This window comes from Molossus molossus, unplaced genomic scaffold, assembly GCF_014108415.1.
Source record: "Molossus molossus isolate mMolMol1 unplaced genomic scaffold, mMolMol1.p scaffold_m16_p_18, whole genome shotgun sequence".
In the NCBI taxonomy this organism is placed as follows: Eukaryota; Metazoa; Chordata; class Mammalia; order Chiroptera; family Molossidae; genus Molossus; species Molossus molossus.
The window spans coordinates 29,119,706-29,126,705 of record NW_023425353.1 but is presented as its reverse complement, the minus strand read 5'-3'; the positions used below and the strand labels follow the sequence as shown (position 1 = coordinate 29,126,705).

General features: G+C 49.5%; 1 non-coding gene across 1 annotated transcript; it reads right to left on the bottom strand.

Moving 5' to 3' along the window:
- Window positions 1-6,039: 6,039 nt before the first annotated feature.
- Window positions 6,040-6,203, bottom strand: LOC118633685. The gene has a single exon (XR_004960230.1). It is a non-coding gene; the product is annotated as a U1 spliceosomal RNA (small nuclear RNA).
- Window positions 6,204-7,000: the final 797 nt, after the last annotated feature.

Below are 7,000 nucleotides of genomic sequence, written 5' to 3'. Positions count from 1 at the left end.
CTATTCTTTTTCTTGTGGGACCCCCAAACTCTACCAGTTTTAGGCCCCATCCCTAAAATATCTCTATGGTAACTACCAGAACAGGGTGACTTCCTCTTGCAACTACTAGTTCATATAATCCGTGTTCTTTTTCTGCCCCTTTAACACAAAAGGTAGCTCACAACAATCACACTGCCAGCTGCTATCGGGACAAGGGTGGGGGTGAGGATGCCACTGCCAGAGTCTGAGGGAGAGGGGATGGGGCTGGACACCCAGGGAGCAGGAGGGCAGCCGGATGTGGACTCAGTTCTAGAGAGCCATCAGGAGTTGCGGGTGATGTGGGGGCCACGCGGGAGCAAGGAAGACCTCGAGGATGATTGCGGCTGCCCCTCTGATGTTCCTTCGGAGCCTGACTTGGAGAGTCCGAATCCTGGGAAGGCGGAAGGGAGAAAGGCCTCTCACCGACTGGCTGGCAGGTGTTCGCAGCACCTGAGCTCCCCCAGCCCCACGCTCTCGCAGGACCCGAGCCGCCCGCAGCCTGCCCAGCTTCCCCGAGCAGGCGGCCTGCGCGGACAGACACGTGTGCTCCTCCGGTGCGCCCACGTGCAGCCCCGCGTGCTCAGCCTCTGCCTGCCTGGCCTGGGGCTGGCTGCTGGGGCTGCTGCCAGCTCCGAAGAGGAGCAGATGCCTACGGATGTGGGCGGGGCGGGGGTGGGGGCGGGGGCGGCGTGAACCTGGGGTGGAGGAGTGGGGAGCAGGGTCCCAGTCCCACCTCTGCCGCCCAGCCGGCTCTGTGACCTGTGCCAATGGCTTGCTTCCCTGAACCTCCCTTTCTCGTTTTAGGTGCTTGAATGTATCCTTCCTGGAGAAGCCTGTGCTGGCTTGTTGAGCTTTCCCAGGGCTCAGATGACAACAGCGATAATAAAACAGTAATAACAATCATGACAAACATTTACTGAGTGCTAGCTCCATGCCAGGAACTCTTACTCATAGAACCCCCCACCCCCACCCCCCAGCAACCTCATCATGTCAGCCTTTTTATTGTCCCCATTTTACAAATGAGGAAATTAAGGCAGAGGGAGATGCTCAAACGATGATTGTAATTACAGCTAACAGTCATAAAACAATGGCTGTTATCAACAGTAGTGATACTGACGGGGCTAGGGCTGAAGGAGCGATTGCTGTTTTCACACACAGGACCATATTAAATCCTACATCCTTCCGGTGAGGGGCTTTTACATCATCCCCGTTTTACAGATAAAGACTGGGTCTCAGGGAAATAAAGTCACTTGCCTATAAAGACAGCTAGTCAAGGGTCAGAGTCAGGACTTGAACCCATGACTGTCTGAGCAAACTCTCAGCCATGATCACTGCCGGCCATTCGTGACGGGGTCTTTCGCCCATGATTTCCCAGCTCCTTGCCCTGATGCGCTCCCTAAATTGGGTAGGGCAGTAATGATCTCTGACCACAGAGGGTACATTCCTGCCCCAAAGATCTGTCAGGGAAGTGGCTGCTTCCCCCAAGGGCTGTCAACTGGGCCCAGAAGAAGCTGGACTGAAAGTGGGCGTCGGGACTCGCCCACTTACTGTACACTAGTCTGAGCCTGCTTCCTGCCTCTGAGCTCAGGTGAAGGAGCCCAGAAAAGCCACTTCTTGTAAATGTTCTCCTCTTGCGCATTTTGGCCTAGCCAGCTTTCCAAAAGATGCCTGTCTTTGTTTCCTGCCAGGTGCCTGGTGGTCTCGCCATCTCCCCTGGATCCACCAGCCCTGCCCCTCATGAACTCTGGAGGCCTGGACGAAGAGGCTCCTAGGGAGGCCCGGAGCACTTCTGAGGGGTGATCACCTTGCCCACTTGTCCAGAAGTCTCCCAGTCTTGGCCCCGTGCATTCTAAAAACCCCTGCTTTACTCCTGTGCTGTGCAGACCCTGACTAGGGAGCCCCTGGGGCTTATCAGAATCTAATGGGGCAGACAGGGTGGGGGCCAGGAAAGGCCACACAGCCACTGAGAGTTGCGACTGCTATGTGCCACGTGGAAGGAGGTGGGTGTGGGCCACCTGGCCTCCCCACTCCTGAAAAGGGCTGTGAGGTCGTGCAGTATTGCCCCGCCTCTGGGTGCCTGATGTCAGCTACGTGGCTCTCTCTGGCCCACCGTGCTGGGCTGCTGGGACATGAACTGCAGATCAGCCTTGGGGGTCAGCTGAGTCCCCCAGGGACTGGCCTGGGACTTGCTGGATGGGGCCTCTGTGTGTGGATGTCTCTCCCCGCCTCCCTGGCCTTACCTGAGAGATCTTTTTCCTTGTTGAGGGTATACAGTGGTGATGTCTTCTTCATATATAAGGTGCTGTGCCATGAAGCCCTGAATGTGGAGGAGGCAGTGTGGTTGATGAGAGAGCCTGGGCCAGGCCAGAAAGCCTCCTGAATGTTTATCTGCACTGGCCATGTTCTGGACACTCAACTGGCCAGGGGCAGAAACATGTGGAACTCAAACGCAGACCTCCACTTCCTGCGAGAGCATTCTCCCTGCACCGTCTGCTCCACACAAGGACAATACCTCCCAGCCTCGGAGATTCGCTTCTGTATAACGCACACACGTGCCCTGTGTGGAGGTTACAGTTGACTTTATTTTTTAAAGCAGTTTTAGGCTCACAGAAAAATTGACAGGAAGGTACAGATTTTCATGGATACGCCCTGGCCCCACACAGATTGCCTCTCCCACCGGAGCCGTGTGTTTGTTACACAATAGTATCATGCAGGGAGTTCCACTGCCCCCCAAATCCTCTGTGCTCCACCTATTATTTATTTATTTATTTATTACTTTATTTCTCCATTTTGAGAATGAAAAAGTCCTTATTGGGGTTTTTGCCAATTTAAAAATCATGCCTAGAAGTCTCCTGTAATGGTATCCTCCCATTCCTTGTATAACCACTGCTAGTAGCACGGGCATGTGCTTCCTTCTCTTCATTTTGTTTGTACATTTACACTGCCCTGTGATTATGGGGGTCAATCACACAAGAAGTCACGAGAGCCAGTACCGGGAGTTGGCACTGACTGAGTACCAACTGCGTGCCTGACTTTAATCCTCCCAGCACCCCGTGCAACAGTCATGATTTGTCTCTCCATTTCACAGCTGGGAAGACTGAGGCTCAGAGGTCCCAGGGATAGTAAGTGTCAGAGCTGGGATTTGAGCCCAAGTGTTCCTGGATGGGCTAAGATCTCTGCACTTCAAAAAGCAGAGAGCATCTTGGTGTGTGAGGAATTCCACTCTTGCATCATGACCCTGGGGATGGAGACTCAGCCAGCGTGGGAAAGGCCCAAGAAAACAGCTTGTCTGGTGTCTGGGCCCCCACAGGTGGAGAGAGAGGCCTTAGCAGCCCACAGTGTGGCTCCTCTTCCCAGACATAGTTCCTAGAGGACCCTGGGCCTGAGCAGGGGGAGTGATTGTTTCATCCCCCAAGACCATGTCCACAGGACCCGTCAGCAGAAAATACCCACCCACTCAGAGGAATGCACTGTCATACTGTATACACTCACACAAGCACACCCTTTCCTTCATGACATCCAAATCTCTCTGGTCCATTATCTCATCCCAGCCTCACATCAAGTTTGCCTCCTCATTGCCTACACTGTGTACTCACAATGGCAAGGGGCACAAGTCACCTGGACTATGATGTGAATGGCACACCCTGGAGTTATCTATCACAGTGGCACTGGTCCCTGGTGACAGTGACCTGGGAGTGAGCCAGGGAGACTTGGCCCATTTTATAGCTGGTGGAAACCGATGCTTGGAGAGAACTAGTAGTGACTGACCTCCCCACGGGTCAGAGTGAGTCAGTGGTCGGAACAAAATCTGTGTCATCCTTTATCTCCCTTCCCCCAGGCATTTCGAAAAGAATTATTTCTTTCTAAAACTTTGATTTACTTTAAAAACAAATCATTTTCAAACTTCAATCCTTTTATTTGTTTTTGAAGAGGAGCCATATTGACATGACACAAAGTCTTAAGGGTACAAAAGAGCACAAAGAGGAAGTTGCTCCCTCTCCATCCCTGACCCCCAGGCAGCCGCGGCTGCTGTTCTGTGTACCCTTCCAGAGATAGTCTGTGTACACTTTTCACACAAATGGGTGCATTCGCCTCTAATCACTCCTGGCTATTTTCACTTTATATGCCCTGCAGTATATCTGAATGTTTCAGGCTGTCTGATTCTTTGTTTTGCTTGAACAGAATTCTGTTGTGTGGAAGCCTTGGGACTCACTGGTGTTCACAGTGGGTGCTTCTGATCTCTCACGAGAGCAAACGGGGCTAGATGAACTAACTCCCTTCTACAGGTTTCATTTACAAGTCTGAGAAAAAACACCTGAAGGACAATTTTGTTTTTTTTTAATTGAAATATCTCATTTCTGAAACAAAACAAAAACATCATGAAGGACATACAGGGTGGGGCAAAAGTAGGTTTACAGTTGTAAGTATACAAAACTAAGAGTGTATGCTTGTGTTATTTATTTATTTTTAAATTTTATTTTATTTTTGTTACAGATGTTTCTCCTTTTTTACCCCATTGACACCCTCCTGTCCATCCCCCCAACCCCGTCCCCAGCTTTGTAGTCCACGTCCATTGGTTATGTGTACATGCATATAAGTTCAGTGGTTTATCTCTTCCCTCCCCCTACCACCCCCTCTTCTAAGGGTTGTCAGTCTGTACCCTACTTCCACGTCTCTGGGTCTACCCTATTCCTCAGACTGTTATGTTAATTATATTGCACAAATAAGTGAGATCATGTGGTATTTGTCTTTTTCTGCTTGGCTTGTTTCGCTTAGGATAATACTTTCCAGGTCCCTCCATGTCGTCTCAAAGGATAAGAGATCTTTCTTTCTTACAGCTGCGTAGTACTCCATTTTGTATATGTACCACTGCTTTTTTATCCATTCGTCTTCTGATGGACACTTGGGCTGTTTCCAGATCTTAACTATTGTAAATAGTGCTGCTATGAACATGGGGGTACATATATTCTTTCTGATTGGTGTTTCAGGCTTCTTAGGGTATATTCCTAGAAGTGGGATCACTGGGTTAAATGGCAGTTCAATTTTTAATTTTTTGAGGTAACACCATATTGTTTTCCATAGTGGCTGCACCAGTCTGCATTCCCACCAGCAGTGCACTAGAGTTCCCTTTCCTCCACACCCTCGCCAACTATTATTTATTAATTAGTGTATTATTTTCCATACAAACAATTGAACCTACTTTTGCCTCACCCCGTATAATAAAGTAAAAGAGAAGGTCCAACCTGCTCACCCACATAGATGCCACTCTCTGGGAGTGATCACTGTTTCATATTATTTCACAGCTTGCTTACTATACGTGGCTGATTGCAGAAATGGCCACAATCCTTCACACCTCCCTGTGCCTGTGCCCTCTCTGATGGGTGGAGTTCCTCCTGTCAGGAAGCAGAGTCTGTTTCTCTCTGTCTTGAATCTGGACTTGATCATATACCTTGCTTTGTCAAGCAGAATGTGGCAAACGTGATGATATGTCAGTTCTGACCCTAGGCCCCCAAAGACCCTGCATGCTTCTGCTCTGTCAGAGCCTCGCTGCCTGCTGTGAATAAGCTGGGCTCGCCTGCTGGAGGAGAGAGACGTACAGCGCAGGGGAGAATCAGCCCAGAGAGCAAAGAGCCCAGCCAGGACCAGCAAAGCTGCCTGTCCGTCCCCAGCCACTCACAGGTGCAGGTAGGAGCCCAGCGGAGACCAGAGAACTGGCCAGACGAATCCAGCCTGACCGGTGACCCTCAGAATCTCAGACTCATTAGCTAAATAAGTCCTTTTTTTTTTTTTTTTTAAAGCCACTGAGTTTGGGAGGGTCTTTTATGCAACTTTGTAAAGGTGATAGGTCACTGATACAATGTATCACACAGATATTTTCCTAACAGACATCTGGGTTAACTCTGTCCTTTCTTGTAACTACAAAATATTTCATTTGTGTGGAGGTACCATGATTATATTTTTCCAATGCCTTCTTGGTGGACTGTTGGGTTGTTTCTTTGTTTTTTTGGTTTTTTTTTTTTTCAGGGGAGAGCGCGAACACAGTCCCCCACTACCACAAATTGTGCAGTCGAGTTTCCCACATTTGGGGAAATCGCAGGGGTCAGCACATCCGGAGGGCAATGGATAAGCCTCGCCCTGGGAAAACCACCTACGTGATCATGGTATCTCTCCTGCCAGGTAAGTATATGTGTTTCTTTGTTTTTGTGCCTTTGTCTCCTCATCTATAAAATAGGACTGATAACCCTGCTTTGAGATTAATTTGTAAGAATTAGCATAGGCGAGTCACTTATAATGGTTGACACTTAGAAAGTACCTGGTGTGTGTATTTTGTCTTCCCCTTTCCTGTTGGTCAGTTCCCACTCAGACAGGAATGGCAAATGTCTCAGTACCCATTTGTCTGGTAGGTGCTCCTGAGCACTGAGCAGGATTCTGAGGCCATATCTGGGAAATACTGTGGTGATTGATTAGTGATGCTTGCCATGTGCATTAAGAAGGAGGGGTGAGCCCTGGCCAGTTTGGCTCAGCGGTTGGAGCGTCGGCCTGCGGTCCTGAGAGACCTGGGTTCGGTTCCCGCTAAGGGCACGTACCTCGGTTGCAGTTTGTCCCCGGCCCTGGTCGGTTGTGCGGGTGGCAGCCACTCGATGTGTCCCTTCACATCGATGTTTCTCTCTCTCTGTTCCTCTCTCTCCCTCCCACTCTACCTGAACAAAAAATGGAAAAATGTCCTCGGGTGAGGATAAAATAAATAAATTAATTAAAAAAAAGAAGGAGGAGTGAGGGGATGTATGTCGTCCTTCATTCAGATATCGGTCCGAGCCTACGTGGATCTTGCTACTGTTCATTTGGAGGATTCTGAGAGACTAAATGACTTTCAAGACGTAAAATGAGGGCACTGGGAGGATTTGCACTCAATTTGCTTTGTGACCCTAGACAATTGCCCTTTTCTGCCTGTAACTCAGTTTCCCTGTTTGTACAATGATCA